Below are 16,398 nucleotides of genomic sequence, written 5' to 3'. Positions count from 1 at the left end.
TCTTCTTTCTTTGCCTGTTAGTGCCTATTTAGTGCGGTGAGAATGGCTCCAGGGGCTGTGATGTGTTCTTTGAGATGTATGAATTCAGGGAGGCCTCCAGCCTCCTGGATAACCACATCTGCAGCAGGTGCACTGAGCTGCACTGCCCAAGTGAACAGATTGAACTGGAGCTGCAGTTCGATGACCTTCGGCTCATAACGGAAAAGCGAGGAGGTAATAGGTAGGAGCTACAGTGAGATAGTCACCCCGAGGGAAAGGAAACAGCCAGTGGAGAGTACCCCTGTGGCTGTTGCCCTCAATAATAAGTATACCACTGGATACTGATGAGGGGGACGGTCTACTGGGGTGGAGGGGGGGTGCCACACTGACCAGGTCTCTGGCATTGAATCTGGTTCTGTGGCTCAGAAGGGAAGGTGGGAGAAGAGGACTGCAGTGATAATAGGGGATTCTATTGTTAAAGGCATAGGCAAGTGATTCTGTGGACCTGAAAGAGCCACCTAGATGATATGTTGCCTCCCAGGTGCCAGGGTCAGGGATGCCTTGGATTGGGTCCACGCCATTCTAAAGGGGAGAGTGAGCAGCCAGAAGTCTTGGTATGTTTTGGCATCAATAACATAGGAAGGAAAGAGAGGAGGTCCTGATGAGAGAATTTATGGAGTTAGGTAGAAAGCTGAAAAGCAGGACCTCCAGGGTAGCGATCTCTGGATTGCTGCCCGTACTATGCACCACTGAGGGTAAGAATAGGATGATTTGGCAGTTGAATACGTGGCTGGGGAACTGGTGCAGGGGGGCAGGGCTTCAGATTTCTGAATCATTGGGATCTCTTCTGGGGAAGATATGAGGTATGGGTTACGCCTGTATCTGAGGGGGCCAGTATCCTGACCTCAGTGGTCAGGAAGATGTTGTAGTCTATTGTTAAGGATGAGGTCTCGGGATACTTAGATAAATAGGCCAAAGTCAGCATGGTTTCCTTAACGGAAGTTCTTGCCTGACAAATCTTTTGGAATTCTTTGAGGAAATAACAAGCAGGATAGACAAAGGAGAATCAGGGGATGTTGTGTACTTGTATTTTCAGAAGGCTTTTGACATGGTGCAGCACATGAGGCTGCTTAACAAGCTAAGAGCCCATGGTATTACAGGAAAGATACTAGCACGGATGGAGGGTTGACGACTGGCAGGAGGCAAAGAGTGGGAATAAAGGGAGCCTTTACTGGTTGGCTGCTGGTGACTAGTGGTGTTTCACTGGGTTGGTGTTGGGACTGCTTTTTATACTATATATCAATGATTTAGATGACTGAATTGATGGTTTTGTGGTCAAATTTGCAGAAGATACAAAAGTAGGTAGTGTTGAAGAGGTAGAGGCTGCAGAAGCACTCAGACAGATTAGGAGAATGGGTAAAGAAGTGGCAGATGGAATACAGCATTGGGAAGTGTCTGGTCATGCACTTTGGTAGAAGGAATAAATGCATGGACTTTTTCCTAAAAGAGGTGCAAGTTCTAAAATCTGAAGATGAAAGGGACTTGGGAGTCCTTGAGCAGGATTCTGTAAAGGTTGAGTTGCTGGAGAGCACGGCAAATGGAATGTTAGTGGTCATTTCGAGAGGACTGGAATATAAAAGCAGAATGTCATGCTATGACTTTATAAGGCACTGGTGAGGCCTCACTTGGAGTATTGTGAGCAGTTTGGGCCCCTTATCTTAGAAGGAATGTGCTGACATTAGTGAGGTTTGTAAGAATGATTCCGGGAATGAACGGGTTATCATACGAGGAGCATTTGATGGCTCTGGGCCTGTACTCCCTGGAATTTAGAAGAATAAGAAGGAATCTCCATGAAACCTATCTAATGTTGAAAGGTCTGGATAGAGTGCATGTGGAGAAGATAGTTCCTATAGTTTGGGAGCCTGAAGACCAGAGGACACAGCTTCAGTATAGAGGGGCAACCATTTAGAATGAGATGAGGAATTTCTTCAGCTAGAGGGTGGTGAATCTGTGAATTCATTGCCACAGGTGGGTGTGGAGGCCAGGTCATTGGGTGTATTTAAGGCAGAGGCTGATAGGTTTTTGATTAGTCAGGGCGTCAAAGGTTTTCAAAGATTCATTTATTATCAAAGCATGTATCCATATTCAACTCTCAAATTTGTCATCTTCAGATAGCCATGAACATGGAAGCTGTTTAGCGAGTAACCTGCCCCCCGCACAAAAAAGTGTGGCATCCCAATAATCAATCCCCCAAACCCCCCTCCCCCGCACAAAACAGAACAGAAACATCAACCTCCAAATACCTTCCCCTTGCACAGCAAAACAGAAAAGGAATGAGCGATTTTTAAAAAAAAAAACACACACAATATGAAAACCCTAAGTCTGAAAAAGTACACAGTCCCTTAATGCAGTAGTCCAATCCATAAACGCAGAAACACGATACCATCCTATGATATCACCAACATTTGTTGAAAGAGAGGGATACTACACAAGGCAGAGAGGCCAGTCTTTCTCTGGCAGTGATCAAAAGGCAGAGAGTTGGCACAGAAGCTCTCGCTCTCCTTTCACATTCGTCTTGATGTCTCAATCTTCCTCAACACTTTAATTGCCGATGAATAGATGCTTTAACCAGTGAAATGGTGTCAAACATTGGCTTGCGCCTTGCCTTGAAGTTTCTTCACATTGAGACCACATACATGCTCGCTTCCCAGAATCTTCTCGAAGACAGCAAAGTGCTGGATCACTCAAATGATCTCCAAACTGTAAATCGCTGACTCTTAACAGTCCCAGAAACACAGATGTAAAAGAAGTAAAAAATATATTTTCATGAGCTATCTGGAAGAGGTTGACTGAGAGAGCATTGTATGCTGGCATTAGCTTGACTAGAAGTCCACGACTGGTTATGGGGAGAAGGCAGGAGAATAGGGTTGGGAGGGAAAGTGGATCAGCCATGAATAAATGAGAATAGACTCGATGGGCTGATTGGCCTAATTCTGCTCCTTTGTCTTTTGGTCTTATGTTACGGATCCATTGATGGGCTATTGAGTATTAGAGCAAGAAAATCATGCTGTAGTTGCATAAAACTTCAGTCAGATCGCACTTGTATTGAGTGCAGTTCTGGTTGCCCTAATATAGGAAGGTTGTGGAGTCTGTGAAAATGGTGCAGAAGAGGTTTACCAGGATGCTGCCTGGATTAGAGAGTGTGATCTATAGGGAAAGGATGGACAAACTGGAGTTCTTCTCCCTAGAGCATCAGAGGCTGAAGGGAAGTTTTCAAAATTATGAGCAGCTACAATAGGGAGACAGAGTCTTTACCCTTTGAGGTAGAAATGTCAAATAGCAGAGCAGATGCTTTTACGGTTATAAGACCATAAGACAATAAGACAAATGAGCAGAAGTCAGCCATTCAGCCCATCGAATCTGCTCCACCATTTTATCATGAGCTGATCCATTCTCCCATTTGGTCCCGCTCCCCCGCCTTCTCACCATAACCTTTGATGCCCTGGCTACTCAGATACCTATCAATCTCTGCCTTCAATACACCCAATGACTTGACCTCCACTGCCGCCCGTGGCAACAAATTCCATAGATTCACTGCCCTCTGACTAAAAAAATTTCTTCGCATTTCTGTTCTGAATGGGCGCCCCTTCAATCCTTAAGTCATGCCCTCTCGTACTAGACTCCCCCATCATGGGAAACAACTTTGCCACATCCACTCTGTCCATGCCTTTCAACATTCGAAATGTTTCTATGAGGTCTCCCCTCATTCTTCTAAACTCCAAGGAATACAGTCCAAGAGCGGACAAACGTTCCTCATATGTTAACCCTCTCATTCCTGGAATCATTCTAGTGAATCTTCTCTGTACCCTCTCCAACGTCAGCACATCCTTTCTTAAATAAGAAGACCAAAACTGCCCACAGTACTCCAAGTGAGGTCTCACCAGCGCCTTATAGAGCCTCAACATCACATCCCTGCTCCTATACTCTATTCCTCTAGAAATGAATGCCAACATTGCATTCGCCTTCTTCACTACTAACTCAACCTGGAGGTTAACTTTAAGGGTATCCTGTACGAGGACTCCCAAGTCCCATTGCATCTCCGAACTTTGAATTCTTTCCCCATTTAAATAATAGTCTGCCCGTTTATTTTTTCTGCCAAAGTGCATAACCATACACTTTCCAACATTGTATTTCATTTGCCACTTCTTTGCCCATTCTTCCAATCTATCCAAGTCTCTCTGCAGACTCTCTGTTTCCTCAGCACTACCGGCCTCTCCAGCTATCTTCGTATCATCAGCAAACTTAGCCACAAAGCCATCTATTCCATAATCCAAATCGTTGATGTACAATGTAAAAAGAAGCGGCCCCAACAGGGACCCCTGTGGAACACCACTGGTAACCAACAGCCAACCAGAATAGGATCCCTTTATTTCCACTCTGTTTCCTGCCAATCAGCCAACGCTCTATCCACGTATGTAACTTTCCCGTAATTCCATGGGCTCTTATCTTGGCACCTTGTCAAAGGCCTCCTGAAAATCCAAATATACAACATCCACTGCATCTCCCTTGTCTAGCCTACTGGTAATTTCCTCAAGAAATTGTAATAGGTTTGTCAGGCAGGATTTTCCTTTAAGGAATCCATGCTGAGTTCTGCCTATCTTGTCATATGCCTCCAGGTACTCTGTAACCTCATCCTTGACAATCGACTCCAACAACTTCCCAACCACCGATGTCAAGTTAACAGGTCTATAATTTCCTTTTTGCTTCCTTGCCCCCTTCTTAAATAGCGGAGTGACACTTGCAATCTTCCAGTCCTCCGACTTTTGAAAGATCATCGCTAATGCCTCCGCAATCTCCACAGCTACTTCCTTCAGAACACAAGGGTGCATTCCATCTGGTCCGGGAGATTTATCTACCTTTAGATTATTCAGCTTCCTGAGTACTTCCTCTGTCGTAATTGTGACTGTGCACACTTCTCTTCCCTGCCACCCTTGAGTGTCCGGTATACTGCTGATGTCTTCCTCAGTGAAGACTGATGCAAAATACTCGTTCAGTTCCTCTGCCATCTCCTTATCTCCCATTACAATTTCTCCAGCATCATTTTCTATCAGTCCTATATCTACTCTCACCTGTCTTTTACTCTTTACATACTTGAAAAAGCTTTTGGTATCCTCCTTGATATTATTTGCTAGCTTCCTTTCATAGTTAATCTTTTCCCTCTTAATGACCTTCTTGGTTTCCTTTTGTAAGGTTTTAAAAACTTCCCAATCCTCTGTCTTCCCACTAATTTTTGCTTCCTTGTATGCCCTCTCCTTTGCTTTAACTTTGGCTTTGACTTTGCTTGTCAACCACAGTTGCATCCTTTTTCCATTTGAAAATTTCTTCTTTTTGGAATATAGCTGTCTTGCACCTTCCTCACTTCTCGCATAAACTTCAGCTACTGCTGCTCTCCTGTCCCTTATATCCCCCTTATTATGGGGGATGTTTAATGCAATGTGAGGAGCACGTCTTTTTCCCCCCACAGTGAATGGTAGGTGTCTGGAATCGGTTACCAGAGTTGTAGTGGAAGCTGACAGTTGGTGGAGTTTAATTATGTTTTAGATACAGACAGGAATGCAAAGGGTATGGTGGAATATGGATGATACACAGGAAGAGGATATTTAGTATAAATTGGCATCAAGATTGGCATAACATCATGGGCCGAATGGGTTGTATTGTGCTATACTGTTCAATGTATGTATTCAACTTGCAGTGGAATTATTCTGCATAGAGGGAATGCTTCTTTTCAATCTCCCAAGGTCTTATCCTCAATTTGCATGCATCAAGCAAAATTGATTTAAGACATTCTGTTCTTATTCCAAAATACTATATTTTTATTGAAATCGTTTTGGGGGCTCATAAGGATCTGGAGTCTCATTAATGAGCTTGGGTCTTATTTTTTACACAGTTTCTCTCTTAAAATTCAAAACCACTGGTGACTTTTTTAGTGTAGAATTTTTAGCTTGCTTTCTCGTCATTTGCCCTCCATAATGCATAGAACTATTAGTAGCAGGATATGCTGACGTTAGTATTAGAATAGGCCAATAAATAGTAGTCTCGCTATTTTTTTTAAGGATTTCCTTCTTGATCAAGCGAGCAAGAATGGCCTTCTGGACCAAACAAGAAGACGTTGTGCCAACTTATTATCAGGGCCATCGTTAGCAGCTGATATCCAGGAAACAGTCAAAATAATCTAATCCACAGCATTTTACATTGTCTTTATGTGAAGGACCTCTTACTGCAATGGGCAGAAGTTCCACTTGCTTCAAAAAGGCAACAATTATACCAGTTCCTAAGAATAATGTGACTTAATGACTATCACCCGGTAGTACTCACATCTACAGTGATGAAATGCTTTAAGAGGTTGGTCAAGACTAGACTGAACTCCTGCCTCAGCAAGGACCTGGACCCATTGCAACTTGCTTATCACCACAATAGGTCAATGGCAGATGCAATTTCAATGTTTCTCCATGCGACTTTAGACCACCTGGACAACACAAACACCTATGTCAGGATGCTGTTCATCGACTGTAGCGCAGCATTTAATACCATCATTCTCATAATCCTGATTGAGAATTTACAGAGCCTGGGCCTCTGTACCTCCCTCTGCATTGGATAGAAACATAGAAAACCTACAGCACAATACAGGCCCTTCGGCCCACAAAGCTGTATCAAACATGTCCTTGCCTTAGAAATTACCTAGGGTTATCCACAGCCCTCTATTTTTCTGAGCTCCACGTACCTGTCTAGGAGTCTCTTAAAAGACCCTATTGTATCCGCTTCCACCACCATCGCCCGCAGCCCATTTCACGCACTCACCACTCTCTGCGTAAAAAAAACTTACCCCTGACATCTCCTCTGTACCTACTTCCAAGCACCTCAAAACTGTGCCCTCTCGTGCTAGCCATTTCAGCCCTGGGAAGAAGCCTCCGACTATCCACACAGTCAATGCCTCTCATCAACTTATATACCTCTCTAAGGTCACCTCTCATAAAGGCTGAGTTCACTCAACCTATTCTTGTGATGTGCTTCCCAATCCAGGCAACATTTCCTCTGCATCCTTTCTATGGTTTCCACATCCTTCCTATAGTGAGGTGACCAGAACTGAGCACAGTACAAGTGGGGTCTGACCAGGGTCCTATATAGCTGCAACATTACCTCTTGGCTCTTAAACTCAATCCCACAATTGATGAAGGCCAGTGCACCGTATGCTTTCTTGGCCACAGAGTCATCCTGCGCAGCAGCTTTGAGTGTCCCATGGTCTCGGACCCCAAGATCCCACTGATCATCCACACTGCAGAGTCTTACCATTAGTACTATATTCTGTCATCATATTTGACCTACCAAAATGAACTACCTCACACTTATCTGAGTTGAACTCCATTTTTTTTACTGTCAGCCCAGTTTTGCATCCTATCAATGTCCCGCTGTAACCTCTGACAGCTCTCCACACTATCCACAACACCTCCAACCTTTGTGTCATCAGCAAATTTACTAACCCATCCCTCCACTTCTTCATCCAGGTCATTTATAAAAATCACGAAGAGAAGGAGTCCCAGAACAGATCCCTGAGGCACACCACTGGTCACCACCCTCCATGCAGAATATGACCCGTCTACACCACTCTTTGCCTTCTGTGGGCAAGCCAATTCTGGATCCACAAAGCAAGGTCACCTTGGATCCCATGCCTCCTCACTTTCTCAATAAGCCTTTCACGGGGTACCTTATCAAATGCTTTGCTGAAATCCATATACACTACATCTACTGCTCTACCTTTATCAATGCGTTTAGTCACATCCTCAAAAAAATTAAATTGGGCTCGTAAGGCAGGACCTGCCTTTCACAAAGCCATGCTGACTATTCCTAGCAACACATAAAAAATGCTGGTGAACGCAGCAGGCCAGGCAGCATCTATAGGAAGAGGTACAGTCGACGTTTCAGGCCGAGACCCTTTGTCAGGACCTGAGTGAGTCCTGACAAAGGGTCTCAGCCCAAAACGTCAACTGTATCTCTTCCTATAGATGCTGCCTGGCCTGCTGCGTTCACCCAGCATTTTTTATGTGTGTTGCTTGAAATTCCAGCATCTGCAGATTCCCTCGTTTCCCCTGCTTTTCGAACGTTCGCTTTATGACACCTCGCTGTTATGAAAGACCTACATTAGTTACCTGTTTCGCTAACAGAAGGTGTTTTCACTGTTACGAAAAAAGGCAGCGCGCGCCCAAACAGCCAAGCTCCTCCCCCGGAACTGCATTCTAGCCGACATTGCTTAAACACGTGCTTTATCTCGATTTATTTTGTGCATCTGTTAGCAAGATGAGTTCTAAGGTGTTGGAAAAACCTAAAAGAGCTCGTAAGGGTGTTACACTTAGCGTAAACCTAGACATAATTAAGCGTTTCGATCGTGGTGAACGAAGTAAGGACATTGTCCGCACGTTGAACTTGCCTGTGTCTACCATTTGCACTATCTATACACAGAGAGAGAGAATTCTGAAAGCTGCCGATGTTACTGTTGGTTCTGCTTACAGCAAAGTGGTCTCTCTTAGTCAGCATCCAATAATGGATAAGATGGAAAGTCTGTTGCTTGAGTGGATTGATGGGTGTACAAAGCGTGGTATTCCGTTAAGTTTTCTTATACTTAAGGAGAAATCAGTCAGTCTTTTTAATAAGCTAAAACTGAAAGCACTGGACAATGGTGATGAAAGTGTTGCGAAAGTGGAATTTAAAGGTAGTCATGGGTGGTTTGATCGGTTTCTGAGGCGAGGGCAGCTTCATAGTTTAAGCAGAGGTCCCCAACCTCCGGGCCACGGACCGATACATTGCCGCGAAGAATGCAGTGGTAGTCGGAATGCACCCAGCACATCTTGAAGAAAAAAGCTGAAATAAACAAGCTAATTAATTAGGTGCCGCCTGGCACGTAAATGTTGGCCCAGATCAGAGGCGATTGCTGATTGCGTCAGGTGGTTATTTGTATAAGCAAGTGTTTAACTGTGATGAAACTGCAATTTATTGGAGTCTTCCCAATTCCGGTAAGTAAAACTACACTGTACATACATTATTTCTACTTTATATAGGCTGTATTTTTATGTGTTATTTGGTATGATTTGGCAGCTTCATAGCTTAAAGGTTACTGAAGAGAGTGTTTCTGCCGAGAGCGCTTCTGCGAGATTTTCACTGCGCTAGACAGTGCTGCAGGAAAGTATTTCTACTTTATATAGGCTGTGTATTTATCATATCATTCCTGCTTTTACTATATGTTACTGTTATTTTAGGTTTTATGTGTTATTTGGCATGATTTTGTAGGTTATTTTTTGGGTGTGGGAATGCTCAAAATTTTTTCCCTTATTAATAAATGGTAATTGCTTATTCACTTTACGACATTCCGGCTTACGAACCGTTTCATAAGAATGCTCTACCTTCGGATAGCGGGGGAAACCTGTTTGCCTCTCCATATGTTCATAAATCCTGCCTCTCAGGATCTTCTCCATCAACTTACCAACCACTGAAGTAAGATTCATTGGTCTATAATTTCTTGGACTATCTCTACTCCCTTTCTTGACTAATAGAACAACATCTGCAACCCTCCGATCCTCCGGAACCTCTCCTGTCCTCATTGATGATGCAAAGATCATCGCCAGAGGCTCAACAATCTCCTCCCTTGCCTCCCACAGTAGCCTGGGGTACATCTTGTCCGGTCCTGGTGACTTATCCAACTTGATGCTTTCCAAAAGCTCCACATCCTCTTTCTTAGTATTGACATGCTCAAGCTTTACAGTCTTCTGTAAGTCATCCCTACAATCGCCAAGATCCTTTTGCGTAGTGAATACTGAAGCAAAATATTCATTAAGTACCTCTGTTTTCTCCTCCGGTTCCATACACACTTTTCCACTGTCACACTTGATTGGTCCTATTCTCTCATGTCTTCCCCTCTTGCTGTTCATAATCCTCTTGATCTTCAACTTCCTAACTGGAAAATCACAATCTGTGCGGATTGGTGATAACATCTCCTCCTCGCTGACGATCAACGATTGTGCACCTCGGGTGTGTGCTTAGCCCACTGCTGTACTCTCTCTATACCCATGACTGTGTGGCTAGCCATAGCTCAAATACCATCCATAAATTTGCTGATAATACAACCATTGTTGGTAGAATCTCAGATGGTGACGACAGGGCATACAGCAGCGAGATATGCCAACCAGTGGAGTGGTGTCGCAGCAACAACCTGGCAGTCAACGTCAGTAAGATGAAAGAGCTGATTGTGGACTTCAGGAAGGGTAAGATGAAGGAACACATACCAATCCTCATAGAGAGATCAGAAGTGGAGAGAGTGAGCAGTTTCAAGTTCCTGGGTGTCAAGATCTCTCAGGATCTAACCTGGTCCCTACATATTTTTGCAGTTAAAAGAAGGCAAGGCAGCGACTATATATCATTAGGAGTTTGATGAGATTTGGTATGTCAACAAATACACACAAAAACTTCTATAGTTGCACCGTGGAGAGCATTCTGACATGCTGCATCGCTGCCTGGTATGGTGGGGGCGACTGCACAGGACCGAAAGAAGCTGCAGACGGTTGTAAAATTAGTCGGCTCCATCTTGGGTACTAACCTACAAAGTACCCAGGATATCTTTAAAGAATGGTGTCTCAGAAAGGCAGCTTCCATTATTAACGACCTCCAGCACCCGTGGCATGCCTTTTTCTCACTGTTACCATCAGATAGGAGGTACAGAAGTCTTGAAGGCACACACTCAGCAATTCAGGAACAGCTTCTTACCCTCTGCCATCCGATCCCTAAATGGACAGTACCTCACTTTTTTAATATATATTTCTGTTTTTGCACGATTTTTAATCTGTTCAATATACGTATGCTGTAATTTATTTATTATTATTTCTTTTTTTCTTCTATATTATATATAGCATTGAATTGCTGCTGCTAAGTTAACAAATTTTACAACACATGCCGGTGAAAATAAACCTGATTCTGATTGTGATAACCCTGTGACAGTGTCTGTCAAAATAGTTACTCAAAATAGTTAGTCAAAATAGGTGGAAGGGCTGGAGTGTGTGTACCTCAATGCAAGAAGCATCAGGAACAAAGGTGATGAACTGAGAGCTTGGAGACATACATGGAATTATGATGTAGTGGCCATTACAGAGACTTGGCTGGCACCAGGGCAGGAATGGGTTCTCAATATTCCTGGATTTCAGTGCTTTAAAAGGGATAGAGAGGGTGGAAAAGGGGGAGGAGGGGTGGCATTACTGGTCAGAGATATTATTACAGCTACAGAAAGGGTGGGTAATGTAGCAGGATCCTCTTTTGAGTCAGTATGGGTGGAAGTCAGGAACAGGAAGGGAGCAGTTACTCTATTGGGAGTATTCTATAGGCCCCCTGGTAGTAGCAGAGATACAGAGGAGCAGATTGGGAGGCAGATTTTGGAAAGGTGCAAAAATAACAGGGTTGTTGTCATGGGTGACTTTAACTTCCCTAATATTGATTGGCACCTGATTAGTTCCAAGGATTTAGATGGGACAGAGTTTGTTAAGTGTGTCCAGGATGGATTCCTGTCACAGTATGTGGACAGGCCGACAAGGGGGAATGCCATACTAGATCTAGTACTAGGTAATGAACCGGGTCAGGTCACAGATCTCTCAGTGGGTGAGCATCTGGGGGACAGTGACCACCGCTCCCTGGCCTTTAGCATTATCATGGAAAAGGATAGAATCGGAGAGGACAGGAAAATTTTTAATTGGGGAACGGCAAATTATGAGGCTATAAGGCTAGAACTTGCGGGTGTGAATTGGGATGATGTTTTTGCAGGGAAATGTACTATGGACATGTGGTCGATGTTTAGAGATCTCTTGCAGGATGTTAGGGATAAATTTGTCCCAGTGAGGAAGATAAAGAATGGTAGGGTGAAGGAACCATGAGTGACAAGTGAGGTGGAAAATCTAGTCAGGTGGAAGAAGGCAGCATACATGAGGTTTAGGAAGCAAGGATCAGATGGGTCTATTGAGGAATATAGGGAAGCAAGAAAGGAGCTTATGAAGGGGCTGAGAAGAGCAAGAAGGGGGCATGAGAAGGCCTTGGCGAGCAGGGTAAAGGAAAACCCCAAGGCACTGTTCAATTATGTGAAGAAAAAAAGGATGACAGGAGTGAAGGTAGGACCGATTAGAGATAAAGGTGGGAAGATGGGCCTGGAGGCTGTGGAAGTGAGCGAGGTCCTCAATGAATACTTCTCTTTGGTATTCACCAATGAGAGGGAACTTGATGATGGTGAGGACAATATGAGTGAGGTTGATGTTCTGGAGCATGTTGATATTAAGGGAGAGGAGGTGTTGGAGTTGTTAAAATACATTAGGATGGATAATTCCCCAGGGCCTGACGGAATATTCCCCAGGCTGCTCCACGAGGCGAGGGAAGAGATTGCTGAGCCTCTGGCTAGGATCTTTATGTCCTCGTTGTCCACGAGAATGGTACTGGAGGATTGGAGGGAGGCGAGTGTTGTCTCCTTGTTTAAAAAGGGTAGTAGGGATAGTCTGGGTAATTATAGACCAGTGAGCCTTATGTCTGTGGTGGGAAAGCTGTTGGAAAAGATTCTTAGAGATAGGATCTCTGGGCATTTAGAGAATCATGGTCTGATCAGGGACAGTCAGCATGGCTTTGTGAAGGGCAGATCGTGTCTAACAAGCCTGATAGAGTTCTTTGAGGAGCTAAGCTGGCATATAGATGAGGATAGTGCAGTGGATGTGATCTATATGGATTTTAGTAAGGCATTTGACAAGGTTCCACATGGTAGGCTTATTCAGAAAGTCGGAAGGCATGGGATCCAAGGAAGTTTGGCCAGGTGGATTCAGAATTGGCTTGCCTGCAGGAGGCAGAGGGTCGTGGTGGAGGGAGTACATTCGGATTGGAGGTTTGTGATTAGTGGTGTCCCACAAGGATCTGTTCTAGGACCTCTACTTTTCGTGATTTTTATTAACGACCTGGATCTGCGGGTAGAGGGGTGGGTTGGCAAGTTTGCAGACGACACAAAGGCTGGTGTTGTTGTAGGTAGTGTAGAGGGTTGTCGAAGATTGCAGTGAGACATTGAAGGATGCAGAAGTGGGCTGAGAAGTGGCAGATGGAGTTCAACCTGGAGAAGTGTGAGGTGGTACACTTTTGAAGGACAAACTCCAAGGCAGAGTACAAAGTAAATGGCAGGATACTTGGTAGTGTGGAGGAGCAGAGGAATCTGGGGGTACATGTCCACAGATCCCTGAAAGTTGCCTCACAGGTGGATAGGGTAGTTAAGAAAGCTTGTGGGGTGTTAGCTTTCAGAAGTCGAGGGATAGAGTTTATGAGTCGCAATGTAATGATGCAGCTCTATAAAACTCTGGTTAGGCCACACTTGGAGTACTGTGTCCAGTTCTGGTCGCCTCACTATAGGAAGGATGTGGAAGCATTGGAAAGGGTACAGAGGAGATCTACCAGGATGCTGCCTGGTTTAGAGAGAATGGATTATGATCAGAGATTAAGGGAGCTAGGGCTTTACTCTTTGGAGAGGAGGAGGATGAGAGGAGACATGATAGAGGTGTAGAAGATAATAAGAGGAATAGATAGAGTGGACAGCCAGTGCCTCTTCCCCAGGACACCACTGCTCAATACAAGAGGACATGGCTTTAAGGTAAGGGGTGGGAAGTTCAAGGGTGATATTAGAGGAAATTTTTTTAAGCAGAGGGTGATTGGTGCGTGGAATGCACTGCCTGAGTCAAAGGTGGAGGCAGATACACTCGTGAAGTTTAAGAGACTACTAGACAGGTATATGGAGGAATTTAAAGTCGGGGGTTTATATGGGAGGCAGGGTTTGAGGGTCGGCACAACATTGTGGGCCAAAGGGCCTGTACTGTGCTGTATTGTACTATGTTCTATGTTCCATGCATCCATGACACCTGATTCCACTGAGAACTTGCTTGGAAATAAAAATCTGAAGGGCTGAGGTACACTCTGCTCTTGACATCTCAATCACTCTTTGCTGCTCTTGAAAAGCACTGTTCCCTTAAAATTTGGTGCAGTACAAGAAAGAGCAATGGTTGTGCCTATGAAAGGTCAAATGTGTATTGTAAAAATCTGCTATTTGCTCATGAGTTTAAAAAAAGTGCCTTCAATTCCATACAGCCCTCATTGCTGGGGGAAAAGCTCCATTCATTGCAGGTTGGCACTTCTATTGTATCCTGGATTGGATTGGATTAGATTAGATTATGAGGACACTCAGACACTCAGTCCTCATTTATTGACATTTAGAAATGCATGCATGTATTAAGAAATGATACAATGTTCCTCCAGAGTGATATCACAAAAAAAACAGGACAAACCAAAGACTAACACTGACAAGACCACATAATTATAATATATAGTTACAGCAGTGCAAAGCAGTACCATAGATTGTTAAAGAGCAGACCATGGGAAAGGTAAAAAAAAGTCTTAAAGTTCCAATCGACTCTCGATAGTCCCTGATAGCAGGCGGCAGAAGGGAGAAACTCTCTCTGCCATAAACCTCCAGGCACCGACATTTGTCGATGCATTGGAAGCACCCGACAATAGCCGACTCTGAGTCCGTCCGAAAACTTCGAGCCTGCAACCAGCCCTTTGACACCGAGCACCATCTCTGCCGAGCGCTTCGACCCCGTCCCAGCTGCCGAGCATCAAGTAAAGCTGAGGATTCGGGGCCTTCCCCTCCGGAGATTCTGGATCACACAGTAACAGTGGCAGCGAAAAAGGCATTTCAGAAGTTTCTCCAAATGTTCCTCCATTCTCTCACGTCTGTCTTCATCAAATCAGAATTGTGCACGGCACCCTACTTGACAGATTACAGATATCATTCACCAGAGAGGCCGCGCAAGCTGCGTCGTGCCGCCATCTTTTCCTCCTCCTCTACCTGACTGGTAGATCACAGTCTGTGCGACTGTGTGTCAGACATGGCTATAAGCAGCACTGGGGCCCCTTTCCTGTTTACCCTCTATACCTCCGTCTTTAGATACAACACTGAGTCATGTCATCTGCAGAAATTCTGTGATGACTCCGCAATGGTTGAATGTATAAAGGGAGGATGGGAGGATGAATATAGGGCCCTGGTGGAGGACTTTGTCGAATGGTGCAAGCTGAATCATCTGCAGCTCAACATCAGTAAGACAAAGGAGATGGTGAGATTGTGATGGACTTTAGGAAGACCAAGCCTGCAGTGCCCCCTGTTACCATTGATGGTGAGGATGTGGATGTGGTGAGGATCTACAAGTACTTGGGGGTTCACCTGGTCAACAGTTTTGAGTGGAGCACCAGCACAGAGGCTGTGTACAAGGAGGATCAGAGTTACCTCTACTTCCTGAGGAAACTGCGGGTCTTTGGAGAATGCACGCCTCTCCTTCACATGTTCTACCAGTCTGTTGTTGCCAGTACAACCTTCTATGTGGTAGTGTGCTGAGGCAATGGCATTAACATGAATGATGACACCAGGCTCAATAAACTGATTAGAAAGGCTGGGTCTGTTATAGGAGTCAAACTAGACATACTAGAGTCTGTGGTAGAACAAAGGATCCTGCAGAAAATCCTGCAATTCTGGACGATATTTCTCATCCTCTGCATTTCACCTTGGTTGAACAGAGGAGCACTCTCAGGAATAGACCAAGACAACTGTGTTGCTCCAAAGAGCGCTATATGTGGTCATTCTTACCCTTGGCCATTAGGCTCTATAATAAGTCAACCTATAGCCGAAGAAGTGATGACCCCCTCCTGTTAGACTGTTTGAAGTAACTTATTTTTTTTTAATTTTTCCTACGTCTAATATTGTATATCTGATTTCCTTTGAGATTAATAAAGTATCTATAAAATATAGATATAGGAATAAAATTAGTCTATTCAGCCCGTCGAGTCTGCTTCGCATTATGGCTGACTTTATTCCTGTCGACCCCATTCTCTTTATCTTCTATCCGTAACCATTGACACCCTTACTAGTCAAGAACCTATCAACCCCCACTTTAAATATATCCAATAGCTTGGGTTTCACAGCGGTCTGTTAGCAATGAATTTCACAGATTCACCACTCCCTGGCTAAAAAAAAATTCCTCCTCATCTCAGTTCTAAAGGAAAGTGCCTTTGTTCTGAGGCTGTGCCATCGGGTCTTAGACTCCCCCACCATAGGAAACATCCTCTCCACATCCACTCTTTTGAGGCCATTGAGATCCCTCCTCCCTCGTTCTGAACTCCAGCGAATACAGTTCCTGAGCTGTCAAACATTATTCATATGTTAACCCTTTCATTCCCTGAGTCATTCTCACTAACATCCTCTGGACCCTCTCCAATGCCGCACATCTTTTTTTTAAATAAGGGGCCCAAAGCCACAACATATTT

At 44.3% G+C, this 16,398-nt stretch overlaps 1 protein-coding gene across 2 annotated transcripts in view; it reads left to right on the top strand.

The window, feature by feature from the left end:
• The window catches only part of zcchc4 (zinc finger, CCHC domain containing 4), a 108,236-nt gene that overhangs the window by 77,354 nt on the left and 14,484 nt on the right, over window positions 1-16,398 (top strand). The window lies entirely within an intron of this gene.

Source organism: Mobula hypostoma, chromosome 3 (genome assembly GCF_963921235.1).
Source record: "Mobula hypostoma chromosome 3, sMobHyp1.1, whole genome shotgun sequence".
In the NCBI taxonomy this organism is placed as follows: Eukaryota; Metazoa; Chordata; class Chondrichthyes; order Myliobatiformes; family Myliobatidae; genus Mobula; species Mobula hypostoma.
The sequence above is the reverse complement of the archived record's forward strand: the minus strand, read 5'-3'. Positions and strand labels throughout refer to the sequence as shown.